The sequence below is a fragment of the Empidonax traillii genome, unplaced genomic scaffold (assembly GCF_003031625.1).
Source record: "Empidonax traillii isolate 1590-97213 ecotype Southwest subspecies unplaced genomic scaffold, ASM303162v1 scaffold473:size728705, whole genome shotgun sequence".
NCBI classification, from domain to species: domain Eukaryota; kingdom Metazoa; phylum Chordata; class Aves; order Passeriformes; family Tyrannidae; genus Empidonax; species Empidonax traillii.
Genome location: NW_020955666.1, coordinates 171,120 through 194,194, shown reverse-complemented (window position 1 = coordinate 194,194; position 23,075 = coordinate 171,120). Strand labels below are relative to the sequence as shown.

Here is a 23,075-nt window from a genome sequence, read left to right as displayed (position 1 = left end):
GGGCATCCTCCGCGTGCGGGCTAGGTATGCAAATTCATCCCTTGATTTCTCTCCCCCCCTTCCCCGTGTTTGTATGTGCAAACAGTGCATTCCCCTGCATGCACAACCCCCGCCGGGGTCCGGCCGCGCTAGCCGAGTTGGGTCCGCCGGTGCTGAAACCTGGCCGGGACAGGCGTTTTTTCCCTACACTCCGTCCTAAAGTGGGGCACGGAGAGCGGAGGGGGAAGTTTGGGCTGAAGGAGCCCCGCCGATAGCGCTCCGGGGCGGGAGAGCGGCGCCGGTGCGCCCCGGAGGGCTGGCAAGGTGCGTGGGAAAGGCAGGTGCGGGGCGGGTGTCCCTCCGCAGGGGCGCAGCCGTGCCCCGGGGCTCTGCATCCGAAGGTCATTCTTGAACTCCCCCCTCGCCCCCCACGCCCTCCTTCTTCCTGCCTAAAACATGATATACCCGAAGGGAGTTACCGTCTTTCTGTGTTTATGTTTTGGGATTTTGTTTCCCTTCCCGTGTCGGGGATTCTGGAGTACATCTAGATCTGCTTTCCCTGTGGCCCGTGTATAAATTCATCTTTCCAAGTGACGATGTCCTGATTCTCAGTTTGTGTTTAGGGATGTTTGAGAGCATCACAAAGAACCCTGTCTCAGTGTGGCACCCACCCGGCAGACAGCCACAGCAGGAGGCTTTTTCTCCTGCGAGCTGATGCTGGACAAACTTTCTCGGTGCTTTTCTTCTTTCTTCCCAGGAGTTAGACTTATTGTGGAAATGTGTTGCTTTTGTGGAGGACTGGATATAGAAAAAGGTTGTTGCTGCATGTGGGCAGAGCTGCATAGATCAAGGATGTGCGGGTTTGCTAAAGCACTTGGAAATCTCAGTTATATGGCTAACAAGAGAAAAGGAATTTTAGAGGCTGTTTTGTTTGGGTGGGTTTTTTTTGTCCTTGTATGTAACCAAGAAGTAATAATACGCACCAGAGTTTTGATTTGGACTTGTTACTGTAATGCAAGTGTAAGAATGCTTGTTTTTTCCCCCACGTTATTTCTGTGGAGAGGCACTTGTGAAAACTGCACAGATCTGACTCTGTGCTCTCACCTAGCCATTACAGAGTGCACTTTCCTGTGTGGCCTTTCTGACAGGAGAGTAGTGCTGGTTGCTCTGTCTCTCAGTGCCCCTGGCAGGCTTTTGGGAGCTGTAGACTGGTGGGCTGGATGCACTGCAAATCATGTCTGTACATGCAACGGTGTTAATCCATTTCCTGCTGATACTTACTCCATCCTCAGACTCACATCCCCTTTCTCCTACCAGGCATTTGTCTCATAGGAAGATCAGAAATCTGATCATGAAAAGGGGGTAACAGAGAATGAAAGTACAAAAATGTCCTATGCATTGTGCCACGTTTCATCTGTGTCTTTTACACACTGTTTCCTTCCCCTGGTTGGTTTCGTATTCAAGATAGGACAGGTCTGATGTTTTGTATTTAAAGGTTTTAATAGTACCATATGCCCGTAGACCTAGATGTCAGTACCTATCAGTCTGTGTAGATGGGGGGGGTTGTTGAAGAACATCCTTTCAGATAGTTGGACCTGGAGTGGAAAGGAGCCTGCCTGCTCTGCTGAGCAGGATATGGGAGGTTGCATGACAGATGGCCTGAGTGGGGAAGAGAGGACCCCCTGCGTTTGGCTGTTTCAGAGCGCTCATCTCAGTGCCACAGGGCATACCTCACGCTCTCGGGTGGTTTCTCCTTTCCACACTTATAAACACAATGCTGTGTGACAGAAATGCCATGAGGGGAGAAGAGCCAGGCCCCTTGTGCCTGCACTGCAGAGGGCGACTCATGTGTGGGACCTGTCACAGGACACAGGTGTGCTCACCTACCCAGAAGGGGACAGAGAGCTCTTCAGCAACACTTCCCAATGTGCATCGTGGGATAAACTTCCACGACACAGTGGAAAATCCAGGGAATGTTGTAGGGATATAGCTATTTGTCTTGGGCTTGTTTTTCCATGTTTATTTTTATTTCCCATTTGCTAGGACCAGGCACAGAATTTGGGTGCAGACCTGGTTTTGGCATTTTTCCCAGAGCTGAGGGATTTTCTGACTGGTGTGCAGTGAGGATCTTCATGTATGTGTATGTGGTGCTTCAGTGAGGCAATGAATCAACAGTTTAACTATGCCCTCTTCAGGAAGTTTCCTCATCATATAGCACTGGGCAAAGTTTTCCCTCTATTTTATATGTATATTTCAAAACCATATATATTTCATCTCCATTCCCCAACTATCTTTATCTTTTGAAGCAGGCTAAGAAAGCTATGAGTGTTGCTGAGTCTTCTGCTTTCATGCTTTCCTTTTCATTGCCTCGTGGAAAATGAATTTATTAACCGAGTAGTTGGTGGACCAACCCCCCCATGCTCCCTGGCAGATTCATATCACTGCGTCTCTGAGTCCTCCTGTGAGCTTCTCAGCAGACTTAAATACACTTTTTGTTTCATTAGTATTTCTTATCTTCTTATCTGAAGCTGTCTAAGTATTTTTCCGTTGTTATCAGGAGAGAACAGGAAATGGCCACAATGATAGAGACAGCCCTTAATTCTCAAAGTGGCATGAATGAGGCCAGAGTGATTATCAAACCAGAATCAACTCTGATCTGGCATTTCACTGCATTCACTATGCCTCTATGATACAAGCTACATCAGAATGAGGATTTAAATGTCTCAAACTGTGCATTTTCAGTGCCATCTCCATAAGGGCAACTTTTCCTTTGGCTCTTCAATCAGCAGAGAATGGGTTTCAGCTGTTGTGCTTTCCTACCCCGCCCCACTTCCCACCTTTCAAAGTGTTACCCACTTACACTGTGGCTCTCACCTTTTTGGTGTGTAGGTGGGACGAAAGGGAGAGTCAGGCTATCTATCTGTAGTGACAGGCATGGTTCAGACAGCTTTTTGGGTTAATAACAGTGGTGTAAAAGATGGATAGAAAAGCTAAAGGGACTACATATTAATGAGGTTGTGTTTCATTTGTTCCTTTACAATAAAAGAGTGCATTTTTTTTATGCTTAACCCCTCAAACCTAATTAAATCAAAGTGACAATTTAAAAAGAAAACTGTAAAAGAGCCATATGTGCAGATATTTGTCTTGCCCCAGCATAGTCTGTATTAGCAACAGCAGCAGTTTGAAAATGCTTAGTGCGGAAAAAGTGAAATATAACACGTGAATGTACTAACCTTTTGGGGATGCATTTCCTAATTAAATACCTAAACACGTCTTGTTGAAGAAAGGGGGGGGAAAGGACTTAATTATCTTGATGCATCAGTAGACCTCTTGTATTTGATCATGTGGGTGTAATAGTATTTGTATTAATAAAGCAAGAGCCAAGTAGTATTTCGTTGTGAATGAAGAAGGCCCTTTGGAACATTAATCTGTTTTAAGGCAATGTACTGTGGCAGATTTCAGTGATGTTGACAAGTTTGAGCTGGATGTGGCAGTCTGCACCAATACTGAGTAGCATTTTAGTGTGGCAGTACTCGTTGCTGAAAGCAAAGCAGACACAAGGTTTGCTTTGCTGACTGAGGTGCAATTTAAGCAGGATTAAAATTAAGTGGATGGATCTGTCCAGAGAGGAGGGATTCCTACCTGGGAACACGGGAGTCAGGATCTGGGCTCTTCTTCCTCTGGCTCCAGGCTCTAGCAGCTGGTTGCAATAGTTGTGGAAAGAGTATATACATCACATCCTTCTGATGGCTCTTCAGCATTACTGTCAGTGTCATCTATTCCTTTGTGCAGTAAGAATGCCAGACACTTCCACAGTTGTTGTGCATGTTTGCACTTAATCATTTTACATGGATCACTCACTACATAACTTTAGTTTTCTTCGGTAATGGTCTCAAACCCCAGTTATTCACTGTATTTTGGGACTGGCTTTGTGTGTGACATCCAAATTCAGAAACAGGAAGCAGCATTAACCAAATGAAAAATATTTTCCTAATTTAATTTTCCAAATACAGTACATCTGAAAACAGGAATACAACTCTGTGCCAAGGCCAGGCAAATCACTTCCATAGCTGGTCTGTGCAGAAAGAGGGGAGAAAATGTAGATTATATTTATTAGATATTTTCAGGTAAATATCTTTATTTTAATGCAAATTGAGGAGAGTTCCTTTGGGGCACAGTCTGCCCAGTTCATTTGAATAAGATGCAAAGCAACATCAGTTCCTATGGAAGGTGAGAGTGGCCCAGGCTGAGTAGGACAACAGTTTAGTATTTATGTACAATATACAAACAGAGTTTTGTGTACAAGTAAAATACTAGGAGAGTTATATTTTGAAAAGAGAAGCTACATTTATGTCATGCTACCAGCTAAACAATCTTGTTTGGAGTAACCCGTTCTATAGTGTGTGGCTATATTTGTTGATTTCTGGTTCTTTCTGGATTTTACATCATCAGACTTTTGCGGAATCAGTTCTGGTTCCTTCTTCCACAAAAAGGCACAAAAATGGCTTCTGCAGCTGATCAGGAAAACATTTTTGAATTGCTGTTGCACAGGAGAATTCCTGGGTAGATTTGCATTGCTCAAAGTAGTGAGCAGTTTGCTGCGATTTAGTCAAAGAATATTGGATTCAATGTGAACCTCAAATGCTGGGATTGTTGGTTTGTCACTGAAAATACGCTACTGGAGGCTATCTTTGAAAAAAAACTTAATGTAATCATGCATGTTCTGCCTATGCAATATATTTCATGCAACTATCTGTATGTCCCTATAGGAAAAAATGGCATTCCCTTTCCTTCTTTCCCCCCTGTAGGGTGGAGAGAGGGCTGTGCTAGTTTGTGGAGTGCACATCTTGTTAGCCACCCAGTGGAGGTATTCAAGTCTAGCAGGCAGCAATCTTGGCATCAGTGCCAATAAAGCAGTAATTACACTGTCTGTCATTTTCATGAGCCATCTTCGCTTCACATTTGGCTTGGAGGTATAAAACAGCTTTTAAAGTATAAGTCAAGAATTAAAAGCCAGGAGTAAGAGACAAGCAGTGGTTTTCCAGTTGGCTATAACCTCCATCAGCGCAGCGTCAGAATAATGTTGTGCAGAGGCACAGCTCAGTGCCGACTGCTTCCAAGGGCTAAAGGAATGGTGGTGGTTTAAGTGATTTATTGTGTGTGCTCGGTAGAGTCCAGTCTCATGAGCAGGCGCCCCTGGATCTTTCCGTCATAACATTATCCAATAGGCGGTCTGAAGGAAATGTTATTAAGTCTTCTGGGAGGCAAACTGTATTCAAAGAAACACTTAATTTGCATCATTTGCAAGCAAGCATTTGAAATTATGCTAAAAGGGAAGTGGTTATAAAGAACCTTACACAGAACAAATAGGAACAACAAAATTCCCCTTAATTTTGGATATACTTTATTCCAGTGTGTTTACTTTAATGGGGTCATCTGCAGGTACTCCAGCCACAAACTCTGCTGCTGTGATGGGGAGCTGATTTATTGAGTATTGTTGTTGGTTTTGCGATAGGTTTGCTTAAACATTTTGCAGAGCATTCATTGTGGTTATTGTATTTAGATTTATCTCTCTAGGGTGAGGATGTGGCATAAAACTGACTGCGTGCACACAGGCTGGAAAAGGTAGAAGAAAGGCCCAAACTGTAGTTTTGTTCCAGTTGTTTTCCTTGAGGTTGGGTCTGCTTGTACAAACAACACGCACAAGTAAGGGGCAAAAGCTGCCAGAGGTTTTCCCAGCTTTCAGTAACCTCAGAGATGCTTGTATATAGCTTTCCCCCTAGGTAGTCATCACCAGAACAGCTTCCTGTTTGCTTTTATGACTCCATCCCAAATCACATACACGTTAAGCAGGAAACATGGGATTTCCTCCCAATTCATCAAACGCCAGGATTTGGGGAGTCCCTTTATAGCCTGGCACATTATCTAAAAGTTTGAGCTGGGGAAGAAAGAGCTTCATGCAAAAACAGTTTCACTTAAAAATATCCTTTTTATCAACATGGAAAATTTAGGGGAAAAAACCAGAAGACAGAAAAAAATTACTTTTTGTTTGTTTGCTAGGGGGAGGTTGGGAAAAAAGCGAGAAACCTTAATCAAAACCAGAAAAGATTCAGGTATTTTAGTGAAAAGGTCAATAAAGCCCTGAATATTTACCTTACTGACCAAACTCTTTGTATTTATGTTCTCTGAAAATCTGTTAGGGTGTTGAGTGAAAATGAAATTTACATTTTTCCATGTATTTCAACCAGCCTAGTGAAAAACCTCACTGTTAAACTTGATTTACAGTCCTGGTTAAGCACTTCTTAGGGCACGTGTTCACAGCGCTTTCTAGATCTCGCTCTCTTCCTTTTGTTTTTTTGGAGATCACGATGATTTTACTGTCATGCAAATTGAGACAGAGACCCAGATTCTCCGTGGTCCCAGACATTATCCTTAATTCCACCAGGCAACGTCAGGCAGTGCTGGGTTTAGGTGAGTACCTTTGCTGTTCCCCAAATGCAGGCAGTGCTTGTAGCTTGCATGACAGTCCAGTAGTCCCATCAAGACAGGGACATCGGTGTCAGTATGTGATGCTGCAGTGCATCAGCACCTCCTCAGGTTCTCACTTTCCTTTGTTATGAGTCCTACACAGGCAGGACAGGAGAGGCACATCTCAGTTGGTGATACCTCACACAGGGGACATCTGCAGTTATGTTCTTAGGATAGCTTTGCTACATGTCTGCATTGCTAAAGACAGTGGGAAGTTCTTATTTGTCACATTGCATTAGCTGTTTAATCTCTAATCCATCTTGCTGGATTTGGAGGTTTGCTGTGTTTATCACTGTTTGGTGGAATTGCCTACAGTTGCAGAGCAGATGTGTAAGGAAGCCAAAATACAAACTCAAGGCTTCTGTGTACCCAAGACTGGTGCTCCAGTTCATCCTCTTTCTCGTCTGACAGTCCCAAAGAGGGATACTACAGAGGGAATGCTATGTTGAAGGCTCTCAGATACCTTCCCAATGATGTATTTGTTGACTTTCACTGATGATTTCTTTATATCTGCTAGTATCTAGAAATATATATAAAAGGATATCGTGGTTTATGAATGATACTGCCCAATTTAGTTCTCCCACTGAGACCCTCCAAACCACACGCCCCGCTCCTTCCTTCCCTTCTCTTTCCCCCTGTGGTGGGAGGGAGAGGAGAACTGGAGCCACAAAAGTTAAAGATCAAGCCTGAGGTAAGAACAAATTACTAGAAAAAACAAGATAGGAAAATGAACAGTAACAGCAATAATAGTAATGACAGAGGGTACAAGAAAGAGGCAAAGGATTCACATAGAACCCCACCCCAATAATATCAACACCTGACTACTTGCTCTTCCATGCTAGGCTGACCTGGAAGATAGCCCTTCCCTGGTCCCTGGAAAATGATATGAGTTGGTATGTAATAACCTCCAGGTCCTAGCCATGTCCCCTCATGGGTACTGCTAAAATTACCCCGGCCTGGCTGGAACCAGGACAAAGGAAAAGTGCAAAAGTTTATGCTGTTCCTCAGGAATGTGGATGCTCCCTAGAAGCTCTGACTTTCTGGTGGCTGGCAGTTTGGAAGGATTTGCTTTGCCCAGTGAAATCCCACAGTGTTATCTCAAATTTGGAAGGAGGAAGAGCAGATCCAGTGCATGACTGGAGCATTGGTGTAAATGAAATAGGGATCACTGTCTTGGGTTTTTTTGTTTCATTTGGGTTTAATCTGCAACTCAGGACTATATTATTCAACTGTACTTAATTTGTCTGAATGAACAACTTGGGCTATAAAGGACCCTATTGCCTTACCAGTCATAAAAGCTATGAGGTTGCCTAGGCGATTAAATCAGTATCTTTTTTCTCTCGTTGTGGTAACATTATCAACAATAATGCTAAAGGAGCTCATATAGATTTTACTGGCCTGGCAACAGCTGAGCATTTTCTTGTTAGGTAGCTCCTGCCAATTCCTTTTTAGTTATTTTCAAGAAGTAAAGTAGCTTTATTTCTTAGTCTCATATTGAGTGAGAGGTTGAAATGTTAATCTCTGTGGATTAACAGTGTATCCTTTGAGAAAAAGGAAAGCTTGCTTTTTTCTTGGTCTCCTGAGTGCTTGATGCAATTGTTTGAGAAATCTTGAATTTCATCAGCACGATACAAGGAAATGTGCAAGTGAGCCTTGGACGATTTGTCAAATGAGGTTGACTCTATTGCAGCTGTTTTGGAAACTACTTTGAACTGAGAGTTGTTTCCCAGGTGTTTCTTTGCTTGATTTTAGTGCATTTCGTATGAGACAGTGAGAAATGATCACCACAGGATTATTAGTAATTCAGAGCTTCTTGGAGAGCTATATTCCAGCCATAAATTTGCTAAAATAATGTCTGGAACGTGAATTGCTGCACTTCTATGATATGGTGTATTTATTTATTGTTTAAATACATCGCTTGTCTTATCCAGTCCCAACATATGTGTTTATACTGAAAGTTTACATAGTGAGTGAAAATAATAATATGGTCTCACTGAATGAGGTTAATTGCAGTTCAGTCATACCGAAATTGAGGAGTAAGAAGTGGGACAGAATAGCAAGCAAAACTAATTCTGTTCTCATGTGCAGTGGATTTACCTACACAGACTGAAGCACAAGTAATTATCAAAAGTTATTCAAGTACAGATATGCACAATGTCTTAGTCTGAATTAATTTTCTCTTTCAGTAGCATATCCCCATGTTTTGCCAGCTGCTCATGGAGTTAGCACAGATGTATTCCCTCTCACCTTTCCCTACAACATCAACAACTTCATGTGTCTGCCTCATTACTCTGCAGCTCTACACATACAAAAGATGAGTGGTTGTGTCTAGCAGTGAATAGCTGAAGCTAACAGGATAACAGTGAGGAGTCCAGACTGAAATTTTGGGTTGTCTGCATTCAGAGGAGACTACAGAGAAATCTCTGCTGCTTGAACCTTTCTTAAAACGATAACATTCAGTGGTACTTTCAACTAGAAGGAGAAAAAGTTTCCCCTGCTCAACGTGTCCACTTTATTTCTGAAAATTAATTTTGATTGTGGAAACTAGAAATCCGTCTGGTTTAGGAATGGGGAGGTAATTATGTGGGGAAGGCTGCCCTTCTATGAGTGCCGTTCACAGAAAATCTTGCTGAATTGTCTCATGAAATACTAGTATTCCTCGCTCTAAGCTTTTTGGCCCTGAAGCTGCACTAGTTTTTGGCAAGTCATCATCCCCATTACAAATTCTTTTCATGCAGAAGTTGCAAACATAGCTTTAGGGACTTCCTTTCTGCTTCCTCACCAGTTTCTGAAGGTGAGAGGAACTTTTTTGGTCCCTTGCTCAAAGAAAACGCAGCAATCTTCTTACGCAGCAGATTTCTGATGGCAAGAATACGAGTCCTGGTTTTCCTTCTCTTCCTCATGTAAAATAACTGTGCTGTAGCAAATAAAAATTTCCTAATTTCTCAGTTCCCGAGTAACTAGAAAGTTTGTAGCTAGAAAGTTCAGTACTGGCGTGTGTCAGTTTTACTTTTGGTTTCCGTTTGGTTTTGTTTTCCTTTTTTCCTAATGCCTAACCCTTACACCAAGGATAGGCATATGCTGTATAAGGCCAGGTTGTGACCACCAACAAATATAGTTCCATTAATTTCAAAGCCAGAACATGTCAGAAGGTGATCTGATTCTGTGTTGAAAATATGTTGACACAGTAGATTGTGACTAGGATGGGCAGACTCTGATCTCATCTTATTTGCTGGCAAGTTTTTTTGTGGCGTTATTTGAGGTTTTCGGGTTTTTTAAGCTAAATGATTTGAATAACTTTCCCTTTCCCTCATGTATAGCGATGTGACTCTTTCCTGTAGAGAGAGTAACCCAGAGCCTCACTTGAAGACAGGTTGGGGAGATTCTTTCAGGTAGATGTTTTTTTCTCTTGGGTTTTGTCCTGATATTTCAGATAAGAATACTGAAAGCCAAATGTTGCCAACTGAAGGCAGATATCCATGTAAATATCTATTACACACAAATGTGTGGCAATTTCCTGCCTTAGCATTCAGTGGTTTTTTGAACCAAAGACCTCTTCTACTAAAAGCTAATGTTAGAAGTGCAGCATGGTAGCTGATAACAAAAGTGGTTATTATCCTGGTTTTGGCAGTAGAATGAGAAGTGCCATATGCCTTTCATGAGCACTGGAAAGAGTGAAACTGTTTAGCTGCTAACTTTTGTCCTTTGCTTGTCCTGAACTATTTCTATGTGGATCTTTTTCTCCTCCCCTCCGCCCAATGTTATATATTAGTTCTTTGTAGTAAACATGGCTATTAGATAAAACCTTCCAAATCTTAAAAAGAAATAAAAAAGGCCTAATTTACTTACTTACTTTATAAACATTTCTATCATTTTTGTGGTCTCAAGAGGAAAGTTTTAAATTTGCATTTATAAGAAATATTTGCAACAAAAACTGAATTAAAATGACAAAGTGACATTGTGTGGACTATTAATCTGCTTTGTTTTACTTGGTTTCATTGCCAAGATCCTTTCTCTTAGGGAAATCACTTGATGGCAGTATCTTGATCAAATTTACTTTCTGTCCGATTATTTTCACTGGATTGCTTGGGATTTACTCCTTGGAGCAAGACAAGGAAAATTTGGTCGTTTTGTATCCACTAGTACCAATGCAAAACACATTTCAGTCTCAGAGGCCAGGCTGAGGTTAAGTTGGTTTTAAAGATAACAGTAGATTCCAGTGTCCTTGCATTTGTTTTGTATTTGGTGACAGTCACTAAATCAGAGGAAGGAATGTTCAAACAACACACTTGAGGAAAAGTGATTTTTATAGAAAGGGCCCATTCCTGCTAATAGCCAGTAACTGCACACAACCCCACTGACATTAAAAGTCCATTAGCTAAGCCCAGTTTAAACACCAGCTGATGCTATGTCAGCTAAATGTATATTGGAATTTTTCATGTAACACAGCAATAGCACTTCAGTAATTTTTCTAAAACTATGTACATTAAGGAAAGCAAATGTTATCTGATAGTAGTAAGATGAAGAGTTCACATTAAGGCAGGGAGAATTGTAATCAAACCGAAGTCACCATCTGGTTGCATTAATAAGAAACAAAAATGGTTACAAGTAAAGCAGGGAGTGTCAGGTTTCTGAATTAAAGCTAGATTAACAAATCTAGTGTACAGGCTTCTGTAATACAGGATAAGCACAGAGCTGCTTATCTGCTTGTTTTTTTATCAGTAAATATATTATGACCTTGTTTCAGAAAAGTTTATACTGAAGTCAGCAAGACACTTTCTCATGTGGAGCACTACGTTGGCATGGAAGAAGGTTGTTTCCTGGCTAGTTAGGAAATACGCCTCGTTACAGCAGTGTGAAAACCTTTAAACGTGTCAAGATAGTCTTTGTATGCCTATGGACTGAAATTTTAGTTAACCAGTAGCACAGCAAACATCATCTATCCATCTCTTTGCATCAAAAAGAAGGTCGAAAAGTATGTTGAAAAAGTGGTATGTGCTTGGCAAAGAGAAGTGCTGCAGCTGTCAAATTTACTATCCATCCTCAAAAGCAGCCAGCAGACTGAGGTCCTAGCACAGTGGTCTTGGGACCCACAGAAGCACAGTTTAGGATCCAGTTTGGCAGCGGGTCTAATCCAGAGAAGTCACTTGGAGGTTTGCTTTTAAAATAGATCTTGTGCTATAAAGCCATTGTGGAGAAAGGCAAAGGGTCTTAGTAAGTCAATGTGAAGGCTGGAAACAGAAGGTTAATTAGTCACTTACTGACACGCTCCCAAGTATGGTGAAGTATTACTGTAACCTCCTCAGCCTCGATAGCTGTGCTATTATCTGTCCATTAGCGAAACCTTGTACAAGTACTGACAGGAGTGGAGTTTAAGTGCCTGATGCGGGGAGACATATCCACTGCAGAAATCCTGTGAACGTGTCTGAGGGCTCCCTTAAACTCTTACCACGCTGTGTTAGTAGTACAAAACTCTCAAATGTGTCATGAGGCTGAACCTGAATTTTTTTTCTGACATCAGTAGCGTGCCCAGAGCAGATTGTGTGTTTTTGAACCACAGGGTTTAAGGAGAGTAATTCAATTGCGTTTTTCCCCCTTCTGGAACATAACATGTAAACATATTACTGAACTAAAGCCTGGTTTTAATTACAAGCAGTAACTTTTTCATGTTGACAGATTTTCACATGGAAAGCTTTATTGAAAATGAGAGAAGACCCTTTTGCCATCGTTAGTTCTTGTTGCTTAGTGCTTTTATCAAGTACAGTAAAATACAGTTTATAATTATTTCCAAGCTTATATGGACATGTTTAATATAATTACTAAACAAAATCCTGTTTACTGACATATTGCTTGTGAAACCAGCCTGAATAATCCAGTCTCTGGCACACATAAATCAGGCAGTAATAACAGCTGTAAATATTTCATAATATACTTAGAGTACTTTGATTTTAATGCTGAATCCATTTTTGGGTTTTAAGGATAAAACACAGGTCAAAAATTACTTTTACCATATGTTCTTTCTTAATCTCTTGCACTGTTTTGCCTGAAAGTTATTGGAAAAAAAAAATCATTATTGTATTTTATTATAAAAAAGCAAATATATACCCGTTCATAAGCTGGGAAAATTATATAATTGAAGTATGCTGGAGCTAATGAAATTATGCCATTCACACTGGCATGGGACAATTGCTTCAATACAGTCAGGACTATTTTTCATTGCAAAAGGCATTGCAGTGGCAATACTCTTTGTCTTTTTCAAAGTTTTACTATTTTTATCTGTGTGGATGTCTGTAGAATGTATACTAAGCCTGAAAGACATGCATAAGACACTAAGAAACAGCTGATTATACAGATGATTCAGGTGGCCAAAGGGCTGGGAAACCAAAGGTGACCAGGAGCCAGGTTTGTAGTGGAGTGCTGGGGGACCTGTGATACTGTGTAATGTGCTGGGTCCCCTCTTTCTGGGAAGGCTTTGAGCCTGCATTTAAATAGAAGGAAGAAAAAGTGACCAGTTGTCTGTCTACTGCAGAATATTTGAGGTTGCACAAGGCTATTAAATCATCTTTGAGAGTTCGAACTGTCTGTGTAGTTAGTCCAGTTAAGAAGAGGGCCTTGGAGGTTCAAGAAAAGGTTTATGATCATCCCTCAAGTCATTTTCCCCTGCCCCAAACAAAGGCCTTAAAAAGCAGTTGTGCAAAAGACGTTTCACAACTTTTGTTTACTTGGGAATGTTTTTAAACCTCTACAATAAAGTAAGAAATAAAATAACCACAGTACTATTTTGAAAGGCAAATTTGAAAAATATTCACTTTGGGAATTTTTTTTTTACCCTTGTTCTGCACTTGGATTCCCTAGCTAAAGTTGACATAAATTTTCAAATGTTTTGGCTGTTGCATTCTCTGAGGAAATCATTAGTCTCCAAAACTGTGCCAGGCTCCTTCATGAGTTCTTTCTCCTCTGAGCCATGAACCTTTCAAGCTTAGGACCCCACCCCCCAAAATAAAAAGCATGACTAACAGTTGTTATGAGGTAGGTGATAATGTTGGGATATGTTGCAGGAGAAGATTTTAATATTTTTTTTTCCCTGCCTCCTTGAAGGGTTAAAAAAAAAAGCCTGTGGATGTGTTCAGGAACCCAAGGTGCATGTTTGTGCAAAGGGAGCTCCTTGGCCTTGCTTTTAGATTGTCAATATTTTAAGATACATCAATGTGTTTTGATCAGTATCATAGTACGTGGTGATACCTGTGATCAGCATCAAGTGTCCCTCTCGGCATCCTACAGGCTCCTATGGATTCATGGCTATGATTTGCAAAGGTGTTACTATAAAATATGTAGCAGGTCACTCTAGAGAGATCACAGGAGTTCCTAAGTGCAGTACTTTAATTTTGGAAAGCTGAAGTCCCAATTCTTAGTTTTTTTGTAGTATGAGAACTTGCACTGAAGTGTGAGTCATTGCTTGAGAACACTGAAGTGCATGAACAATATTCAATTGCTTTGTTATGTGTGTGCACACAAACAGTGTGTATGTGCATCCAGACACTGTCATTGGGAAGTTATTAGTATATATAATTAACTAACCATGAGGAATTTCTGGACTGAAATAGCTTATATAAGCCTGTGTGTTTCCTTCCCACAAACCCCGCTCAAAGGCTCCCTCATGCAAGACTCTTGCCAAGGAAATGTCTTACTATTCATGAAGTATTATTTGGGAAGATACACTTACCTGCAAGGGTACAGAGCTTTACCTGGAAATAGCCGTACCTTCAAAAGTTAGTTCTTCTGACTTGGGCTCTGTGTTGTTTATAAATGCTGTGTCGTTTCATAATAGGTGATGTGACCTTTAGATTTCAGCTGCTGCCGTTATTTAATTGGCAGCATGAGTCCTCCTGTAGGAGCCCGGTGTGGTTTAACCCAGCAGGTAGCTAACACCACACAGCTGCTGGCTCACTCCACCCTCACACAGTGGGATGGGGGAGAGAACGGAAGGGGGAGGGGGATAAAAAGTAAAATTCATGGATTGAGATAAAGATGGTTTAATAGGACAGAAAAGAAAGGGAAAATAATCGTAATATTGAGAGCAACGACAATAAAATAATTAGAATGTAGAAAACAAGTTATATACAGTCCAGTTGTTCACCACCTGCCAACTGATGCCCAGCCAGTTCCTGAACTGTGGCCCCTGGCCAGTTTTCCCCCCCATTTATATACTGACCATGACATGATATGGTATGGAATATCCCTTTGGTCAGTTGGGGTCAGCTGTCCTGGCTGTGTTGCTGTGCCCCTCCCAACTTCTTGTGTACCCCCAGCCTCCTTGCTTGCAGAGTGGGGTGAGAAGCTGAAAAGTCCTTGACTCAGTATAAACACTGATTAGCAACACCAAAAACATCATTATTCTCATCCTAAATCCAAAATACAGCACTATACCTGCTACTAGGAAGAACTCTATTCAACACAAAACCAGGAGGGAGTCAAAATCATTAACGAGCGTTTGTGTAACACCAAGTTTTAATGACTCGAAGGCCAACAGATATGACTTGTATGTATGAAGACCAAGTAGTTGTGGCAGTGTAGGTCTGGAATTCAGGAAGGCCAAAGGTGTTTTCATTAGTCAGGAAATGGAGACCAGCTGGTTTATTTATGCTTATAAATATATGTAACTGTACTTAGGTGCACAGGTAAATTGTGTATGCCACTTAGCCCCATCTGTTCCTAATAAATTTCAGCCTGCAGGCTCTAGGTTTTGAAACATGCGATTACATTCAGATAGGTGAACTTTCTAAGTAGAAGAGCTGGCCTTCACAAAGTATGTTTGCAGCTGAACCTCTCATTTTGTGTAAACCAGCACAGCTTCCCCGAGGTCAGTGAGTTTCTCAGTTCTGCACCAGCTGAGGGCTATTAAAAGTTAGGGTTTCTGTAAGACTGAGATCGTGAAGGAGAGATTTCTATCTCATCTGTTTGGACAGAAAAAATTTCCATGACTCCAAGAACACTTTTTTAAAAACTGGGAAAAAAAGAAGCAGACACTGAAAAGTACATCAGAGTGATCCCGATGTTAGCAAAGAGAGACATTCTTTGTCACTAAAATTAGGAGGAAAATGTTTGTATTTTTACAAGATCTTGTCCCACTTAGGAGAACCTAAAGAAAAGATAGGCTTCCAGAAGGGCAGTTATTGGGTAAAACACTCTTTTATAACTACAAATTGTTTGAGGCTTTTTATTTTTTAAAAAGAAAATCTTCTTTGGAAGTTTTTCCAGCCACCCACAATCGCTCTGATGCAAAGCCTCTTCAAAGACTTACTAATTAAAATGAAAAGGCTGTATGCTCACATTGCCCTTACTCTTTGCAGTTGTTTTGCCTCAGAACATCACCATACTTCTGAACAAAACCAGAGATGAACTTTTCTCAGTAGGTCTCTGTACCATTGAGGCCCCCTTCCTAGCTGTGACAATGACCAGTCACTTTTGATCATCTTAGAGGATATTTACAGAAACAGAAATAAAACTTGATTCTCCTCATTGTCTTCTATCAAAGTAGGAAATGGAAAATTAAAACTTACAAAAATCAATCTGTTAGGATTAATGATTTCAAATACTAATTAGTAACACTGGAAAACATACATTTCTTTGGTGAATCAAGAAGTCTGAATACACTACAGACTTTATTTTTATTTCCCTGCGTGGTAAGACAAATACCACACTGTATAAGGAAGCTAAAGCATCCTCTTCCCCCAAAATACATGTTCATAAACACAGGGTATAGACTAAACATTATTTTCTCTTGCATGAAAACTTGGGATGGAACAAATTTATCTGTGGGATTTGAGGCTGGAGAAGGGGAGCAGAGTAGCATGTATTTACTAGCCACTTCAAAACCACAAGACAGACACAAATGCATGCAGGCAGCCTGTTTAAAGGTTACCAAAGCATGTTATGTATGACTCTGCTTGAGGCAAGGAAGGGAAGGTGGTGATAAGAAGCTGCTGCTGCATTTTGTTAGGACACCGGCACGCACAAAGCAGGCTGGTCCTGCCCAATGACCATGAGTGGCCGTGCAGTGAGCTCACACCACTGGTTGCTTGTAATTGAATGGACTGAATGTGGCCCTGACATAAGAGGCTTTGGACTTCCCTGCCTCAGGAAAGATGTCGGGATTCTCCATTCAAGCTGGAGGACAATTCACTACGAGCTAAGACATGCAGGAAGGGAAAACTCCTTGCAAACCAAAAGGAAAGTCACATGAACTTAAGTTTTGAGTTATTTTTAAAATAAATGTGAGCTATATGATCTATCGTGGCTATGAGGCAATTAAGCAACAGAGGTGCTTTAAAAAGAAGAAAAAGATTTAACATTGCCACCAGGTTATCTCGTGATGATGTTGTTTTGTTTGATTTAGTTTGTTTGTTTCTAAGGTAAGGCTTTTCCTTATCCACTTCAAAAATGGGGATTTTACCCACCTTGCAGAAATAGGGGGGAGGGCACATAGAACAATTTTCTGAATTGGTCCATCTAGCCATTAAAAAGATAACAGAGGGTCATTATTATATTGGAATGCAACACAAAACTGTAGAACACAAAGGCGACGTAAAATGGCATCCCACAAGCTGTCTGAGTGAGGAATTTGAAGCAAAATAGATGGGAAGTCTCCATAAAAAGGCCATGGATCAGGCCCATTTCTGAGTGCTAAGATGCTGTCAGGGAAGAGTTATTTGTTATCAGTGACTCTCCTGTTGGGATGTCTGAGCTAAGTGTCATTTTGATGTCATTGCTGGGTATGCTAAGCTGTAAATTACATAAAAGGAGCTGATAAAGTCATTGTGGACATTCATACACAAGGAAAAATGTCAATTGAAAATTTGAAGCAAGAATGGGACTAAAGGCACAGTTCTGTAGAAATCCATTCCCTTGTGAGCAGTCCTACTAACCTTTGATTTGTGATGACACTTACATGAGGATCTGTGTTTCAGTGTGTGAGTAATCCCACCCCTCTAATATGCAGCCTTGCAAGGTTATGTGTGGCCTAACACGGATAGTACCATCAAAGTTTCCCAATAGAATCAGAAACAGTTCCTTAGGAAGGAGTTCAGACCAGGAACATAACTTCTCTTAAGAATTCTTAATCTAAACTCCCTGTTGCAAGAACTCTTACCAGAGAAGTTTTGATCAGGTCTTTTGATTAAGGGTTTTTTTTTTGTATCCTAAAGAATAAATCGAAAGGTCATTTTTTATATTGATGTTTATAAGGAGTTTTATTGATTCTTTTTTATGAGGCATTAATGAAATCTATAGAAGCCTAACAAGATTGTATAGTTAGCCTTGGCAAGATTGCTTGTTCTTTTTATTTATGCAGAAAAGGGAAAATGGAATGTTCCATTTTAGCATTTTAAATTATGTGGGAGTGAGTGAATTTCATGGAGTCAAAAACCTCTTAGCACAGAAAGAGAGCATGATGTATCTGTTCACTCCAAAATGTGCTTAGCAGAGATTTTTTGGGGAATACTTTGTTTTCGTGCCTAATGGTACCACATATTTATTGCTATGAAAACAAGCAGGGAAGTCTATCACTCACTACATGTGCCAGAAATGCCTTCCACAGTCACAATGGTGGTATGTCAAGAGTCTGTCCCACTTTAAAAGAACAGGCAGGATTTATTCTGGAAATGTACCAAAATGGACCAATCTGTCTCAAAAATATGAAGCTGGGATCAATTTTGCAAAGTTAAAATAAACAGTAGTCACACTTGACCCAGTGTATTATGCTAGCAGAGAAAGAAATATAAAGAGCTGGGGGTATCTATGGATTTGGCTTGGTAGAATATTAAATATGATATATTGGATTAAAAAATTATCCACTAACTTAAAAACTATTCATAATAAAATTTGGGAAGACTTTTCAGTGTATTATATCATTCTACAGTGTTTCCTAAAATGTATTTTCTTTCTATGCCACTCGAATTAATGAAGGCCATCTTGGTTATGAAATACAAAGCTAATGCCCCCTGAGAAAGGAGGCCTTTGCATAGTGAAAGCTCAGAAGACTGAGTGAATGTTGTGCATTTTTATTTGCAGTAGGAAAAATATATTGGAGAGAGGCAAGTATAATTATCTCCATTTTTAGATGGAAACCAGAGGAGCAGGAGGCAGGACTGGGGAGTGAGCAGACACAGGAATTCCCCTCTGGTGGGCTCACAGAAAACATGGAAGTAATTTGTGGTATGAAAATGGCTGGAGTTGCTTGTTTCCATCAAAAGGCCATGGAGAATGTAGGAAGTGGGCACTGGATTTTTATACTACGGTCTGATTTGTGACCAGCCTAAAAGCTGCTGGCCCAGATTATCTTTGCCGCTCATTGTCATTGGTGGTCAGCAAGATACGGACAAAATTAGGAGTGGGGCTCCTAATGCCGCCTTTTGGCTCCACAGATCTGCAATGAGAACAGCATCTGGCTGCAGAAGCTCAGCTGGAGAAGTTCTGTTCTGCTGAGCTGTTGGTTCCAGCTTAGCTGGTTGGCTCTGAGGACCAGCCCTCACCATTTTGCCCCATGACGTGTGGTTTTCTCCAGCCTCTTTGCCTATGTGCATGAGGCTGAGGTTATGTGACTCTAATGACACCCCTACACAGCTTTTCTGTTACTCACTGCCCTCGTAAAAACCTCCTTTTCTCCCCTTATCGAAGGATAAGTCTTCCCAGATCATTTTCAAGACTGTTCTATCTGTGAAGGTGAGGGGATGCCTCACGGGGGCTGCACTCCGGTGGGTGGTTGTGCTGGGTTTCACATGAAGGAGCCGTGCTGCGACACTGCATCATTCAAATCTGCACAGCTGGAAGTCCCTCAGGGTCTTGGTGCAGTTACTCGAGAGAAGTGCCCTCTGTTAGCTCCCGTGTCAGTTTTGAAATCAGTTTTGTATTTGAAAAGGGCAGAATGGGTTGGAGGAAGTGGTCTGGAGCTGGTGGAGGGGCATTATACAGCAGGTCAAGAATTTGCTGGTGCCCAGAGGGGGGAATGGCTTTGCTTCCTGGTCTGGAGCTCCTGTCTCCTTCAGAATGCTACAAAATCAACCTGTAAGCAGACACATCCCAAAGGACAGAACTGTTTTGTAGCTCAGTGCTTGCACTTTTATTAGCTGTTGCTAAACTGAGGGCTAGATATTGCTGCCTTTCTCATTGCAGGAAACAGGTACAAATGGGTGCAGTTCTCTTTGTATTTTTTTAACTCAGAGTTTGTATTTTAAGCAATGACCATTCAGGCTCTGGTGTTTATGAAACTGTGTCTGCACTGGAGGACAGAGATCTGCAGTACATTAGAGTTTATTTCCTCCTTTGGAAGATATACCTAGAAAATCCATTGCTGGAGTCTTCCTGTGTGGAACCACGCCCAGAAAAAAAATGGAGTAACCTTCTGAGATACTGTATGAAAACTGCAGGATTACATGAACAATATGTCTAAAATGCATTGCAGGATGTAAGTGAATCCAAGAGGGAGAGGCAGGCATGTTCCCTATTGTTGCCATGTGTAAATAACACAAAGAATAGGGATTTTGTTATTTTCCTTTTAATAAAACATTTTGGTTAAACTTTCTTGCATTTTGCAGATGTCAATGCATCAGTAGGTTTATGTATTTGAAAGTTAAAAACATTTTGGTGACTGCTAATATTTAGTTTCTATCTACTTCATCTAAGTTACAGAATTCTTTTATTTATTGATGAAAAGAAGATTTGGAGATAAAGGATGCCAAGGAGTATTTGGACCCTGGCACCCCAGTAATAATATAAAGAGTAAGCACAATTGTATATACTGTCTTCAACTGCATTTCCAAGCAGTATGTATTCAAGAAAACACGCTCCCAGTAAAACACTGAAAAAAAGGTCAGAGAGAAATGGATAGACAGAGATACAAAAAGACAAATGGGTGGATGCAAAGATGAAGATAAGAGTTGGGATTAATCAGTCCTTTGCAAACATAGTAGAAATGCCTTCTTTTTCTTCCTGGGAATGTGCTTGTGACAGCGTGCGGTGGCTTTGGTGGCCAGGCTGGGGTGTAGGAGAGACAGTGCTGAGCTGTCTACAAATGCTTCTGCACAATCCAACTGGCAGTAGAAATGAGTGCAAACAAAGCTTTGTTTAGCTGTCAGTGCCTTGCAGCACCAGGCAAAGGTAGGGGACATGCAGCATTTGGAGGCATAGCCAGGTTTGCTGTTCTGGTGACTTTCTTTGTCCCTGAACTGTGCACACCAGCCTCTGCATGTCTGCAGGTGAGTGTACCTGCCAAAAGTCTGTGCTGAGTGCTGATGATGTGCTATCAGTAAAATAACAGCTGTTACAAGGCATTGCCACAGATGTTGCTGCCTAGCCCTCTGTCTGGCTTCCACAGTTTGTCCAGGTGAGTGATTTATGATCTGGAAAGGGAACATCTATCAAAGGGAAAAAATAACTACTGACCTAAGAGTGCTCCTGCTGAAGCAGTTTTTGTGGCTTCTCCAACAGGCATTGTGCTTCAATGATCCTATGGCAGAGTTGAGCAAAACCTGAACTGTTTATGAAAGCCTCGGCCCTGCTCTCTGGATGGGCTGCACACCCCCCCCCCCCCCCCCCCCCCCCCCCCCCCCCCCCCCCCCCCCCCCCCCCCCCCCCCCCCCCCCCCCCCCCCCCCCCCCCCCCCCCCCCCCCCCCCGGCTCCACTGGGTCCTCCCACCCAGCACTTCCCATCAGTCTCTCAATCCATTAACAATCACAATCTCTTATCTGCATTTTGTCAATTTGTACTTTATGGAAGTTAAGAAGTGATGACCTGTGTTATTAGGCTGTCTGTTTTTATCTTTCCTTTGATGCTGAGGGCTTCTCTGGATGAGAGGGAGCTGGTGGCTTCTCCAGGTGAAATGAGGTTTCTGCTTGCTGCTGACTTTGAGAATATCTCTGTTGCTACCTTGTAACGTACTTTTGGGTCCAAATGGGTGTTTGAATCCCAGAGGTAGTGATTTCCTGCACGGAATGCCACTGGGGTACAATGATACTGGCACCACCAGTGATTTTAGAGGCAAGCCACGTTCCCCACTAGTGCAGAAGCAGGGGTTGTAGCCTGAGTAGATATGTCCTAAGCACTTGTACTCATTTGACTGGTCTGAGAAGGAAAATGAACTCTCCACAACTACAGCCAAGAAAGCAACATATTTTGCACAAGTGGCCAAAAACCGCCTTTCTCTTTGTAAGTGTGGAACATTAGTTCAATCTCCGGACAAATCGTTATTAGCTAAAAAATGTGACTCTGTTGCAGTAGCTTTTACAGTATCCCCGGCTTTTTGGCTGTCATTCACCCTCTGGGCATTTTACTGAAAAGCGTCCTTGCCCATGCATGAACTCCATCACACCCCCCCCTTTCTCCTTTCCCCTATGAGGCATTTTGCAGGCTTCAAGTAACAATGTGTGTTAAGCACAGTCCTCGAGACACTCTGATGAGCAAATTCTGTTGGAACTGCCACAGGTACTCTGTCACTGCTCTAGCAGATAACACTTTGTGCCTTTACTGTAAGAAGCTGCAAGTTCCTCCCACTTGAGTGGGAGTTCCTCCCAACTGAGCCCCACACCTTCTACAGAAGGTCTCACAAACCAGAAATCCCTGCTCTGCAGTAAAGTCAGTTCTCTCTTGGGGTGGCACACAACTTTACTGCTTGGATGTGGAGGGTCGGTTCTGAGTGTCACTGTAAAATGAATTACATTCTTGTGATTTGTACTGCAGGGGTAGACACTTCTGAAACTGCTAGCTGGAGAAATGGGGCTTGTTTCTGGCTAGGATACAGTTGGGGTTTTGGTACATGGTGTTCTTCTGCTGCTCATGTGCAAATAACTAGACAGGGATTTCCAATTAAAGTTCATCCTCTGGTGTGAACACTGAGTTGAAGAAATTAGTGAAGCAAAGTATCTCAAAACAACTTTCACACGTCTTTTTTTGGTAATTACTTTTACTGGTATTGGTTTTGCCTGGCACAAGATGATTTATATTCTTCCCATCCCGTCCTCTCCCCTCCTCTTTATTCCAAATCAGAAGGCTATATAACCTGTGGATATTAGGTTACATCTTCCAAATGCTGTAGTAAGTACATAACAAAATGAAAGGAGAAGAATGCTAGAGTTATACTCACCTTGGGCTGTCCACTCTCTGGCTGCTTTTCCAGTAGCCTGACAAGGACTTTTACACAGAGAGACACTCTTACTCTCTCCCTGTGCAAAACATGGTTGGGGTTAAAATGTTCAGTTCTGCCTTTTACTTGTCTGCTGCATTCAAGGTCAGCTTACTGGAGAATTTAAAGTGCTGATAAAAATACCGGAAAATGGCGCTGCAGTTTTTTATATTGTCCTAATGACATTCCATTCTCTTTAGCGTAATATTGTAATTTTTAATGGATGAAGAATGACTTACATACATACCACTTACGTCTTGCCAGTTTTCTTGGCATCAACCCCAATGCAAAAAAAAACCTACTACTTTTTAAAAATTCAGGTAATTCTTCATTTGTGTGTGCTGATACTCAAGGCTTCATTAGCAAGTTTGGATCAGTAAAGAGTGTGATGGA

At 41.5% G+C, this 23,075-nt stretch overlaps 1 protein-coding gene across 1 annotated transcript in view; it reads left to right on the top strand.

Annotated features, from left to right (window-relative positions):
- Positions 1 to 23,075, top strand: part of LOC114063526 (netrin receptor UNC5C-like) — a gene marked incomplete at its 3' end in the record, with an annotated part of 192,521 nt that overhangs the window by 532 nt on the left and 168,914 nt on the right. The window lies entirely within an intron of this gene.